This window comes from Chiloscyllium punctatum, chromosome 15 (assembly GCF_047496795.1).
Source record: "Chiloscyllium punctatum isolate Juve2018m chromosome 15, sChiPun1.3, whole genome shotgun sequence".
NCBI lineage: Eukaryota > Metazoa > Chordata > Chondrichthyes > Orectolobiformes > Hemiscylliidae > Chiloscyllium > Chiloscyllium punctatum.
Genome location: NC_092753.1, coordinates 10,694,657 through 10,697,156, shown reverse-complemented (window position 1 = coordinate 10,697,156; position 2,500 = coordinate 10,694,657). Strand labels below are relative to the sequence as shown.

Sequence of the window (2,500 nt, the reverse complement as noted above, 5' to 3'; positions counted from 1 at the left end):
GGGTATACTCACACACACACACACAGACACACACACACACACACACACACCAAACACACAGACACACACACACACAGACACACACACACACACACCAAACACACAGACACACACCAAACACACAGACACACACCAAACACACAGACACACACACACACCAAACACACAGACACACACACACAGACATACACACCCAACACACACACCCACAAACACTCCCACACATATACACACACACACCCACACACATACACACACCCACACACACACACACACACACCCAGACACTCACACACCCCCCCCCCACACACACTCACACATATACACACACACCCCCACACACACACACACACACCCACACACACACCCATACACACAGACACATATACACACACACCCACACACACAAACTCACAAACACACACACTCACCCACACACACATACACACACACATACACACAAACACTCACACACACCCAGACACACATACACACCCAACACACACACTCACACACACCCACAAACACTCCCACACATATACACACACACACCCACACTCACATACACACACCCAGACACACTCACACACCCCCCCCACACACACTCACACATACACACCCAACACACACACACACTCACAGACACAAACACACACACTCACACATATACACACACACCCCCCCACACACTCACACATATACACACACACCCCCCCACACACACACCCATACACACAGACACATACACACACTCACATCCACACACACATACACACAGACACACACACAAAGACACACACCCACACAAAGACACACACACACACACACCCACACACCCACACCCACACAAAGACACACACACACACACACCCACACAAAGACACACACACACCCACCCACACACACACGTACACACAGACACACCCACACCCACACACACCCACACCCACACCCATACACACAGACACACCCCCACACACACACACTCTCAGACTCTGACACTGTTACTCCGAGCCACTCCCTCCCCTATCCGAGTATCCCAACAATTCCCATGGCCAATCCACCCTAACCTACACATCCCTGAACACTATGGGACAATTTAGCATGGCCAATCCACCCTAACCAGCACATCCCTGGATACTATGGGACAATTAAGCATGGCCAATCCACCCTAACCTACACATCCCTGGGCACTATGGGACAATCTAGCACGGCCAATCCACCCTAACCCACACATCCCTGGGCACTATGGGACAATTTAGCACGGCCAATCCACCCTAACCTGCACATCCCTGGGCACTATGGGACAATTTAGCACGGCCAATCCACCCTAACCAGCACATCCCTGGATACTATGGGACAATTAAGCATGGCCAATCCACCCTAACCTACACATCCCTGGGCACTATGGGACAATTTAGCATGGCCAATCCACCCTAACCTGCACATCCCTGGGCACTATGGGACAATTAAGCATGGCCAATCCACCCTAACCTGCACATCCCTGGGCACTATGGGACAATTTAGCATGGCCAATCCACCCTAACCTGCACATCCCTGGGCACGATGGGACAATTAAGCATGGCCAATCCACCCTAACCTGCACATCCCTGGGCACTATGGGACAATTTAGCATGGCCAATCCACCCTAACCTGCACATCCCTGGGCACTATGGGACAATTTAGCATGGCCAACCCACCCTAACCTGCACATCCCTGGGCACTATGTGACAAGTTAGCATGGCCAATCCACCCTAACCTGCACATCCCTGGACACTATGGGACAATTTAGCATGGCCAATCCACCCTAACCTACACATCCTGGGACACTATGGGACAATTAAGCATGGCCAATCCACCCTAACCTGCACAACCCTGGACACTATGGGACAATTTAGCATGGCCAATCCACCCTAACCTGCACATCCCTGGGCACTATGGGACAATTTAGCATGGCCAATCCACCCTAACCTGCACATCCCTGGGCACTATGTGACAAGTTAGCATGGCCAATCCACCCTAACCTACACATCCCTGGGCACGATGTGACAATTTAGCATGGCCAATCCACCCTAACCTGCACATCCCTGGGCACTATGGGACAATTTAGCATGGCCAATCCACCCTAACCTGCACATCCCTGGGCACTATGTGACAAGTTAGCATGGCCAATCCACCCTAACCTGCACATCCCTCGACACTATGGGACAATTTAGCACGGCCAACCCACCCTAACCTGCACATCCCGGGGCACTATGGGACAATTTAGCACGGCCAATCCACCCTAACCTACACATCCCTGGGCACTATGGGACAATTTAGCACTGCCAACCCACCCTAACCTGTACATCCCTGGGTACTATGGGACAATCTACCATTGCCAATCCACCCTAACCTGTACATCCCTGGGCACTATGGGACAATTTAGCACTGCCAACCCACCCTAACCTGTACATCCCTGGGCACTATGGGACAATCTACCATTGCCAACCCACCCTAA

General features: G+C 51.8%; 2 protein-coding genes across 2 annotated transcripts in view; one reads left to right on the top strand and one right to left on the bottom strand.

Annotated features, from left to right (window-relative positions):
* cog3 (component of oligomeric golgi complex 3) overlaps nucleotides 1–2,500 on the top strand; it is a 522,289-nt gene that overhangs the window by 31,638 nt on the left and 488,151 nt on the right. The gene's annotated exons all lie outside the window — the stretch shown is intronic.
* The window catches only part of LOC140485942 (protein capicua homolog), a 45,008-nt gene that overhangs the window by 26,409 nt on the left and 16,099 nt on the right, over nucleotides 1–2,500 (bottom strand). The window lies entirely within an intron of this gene.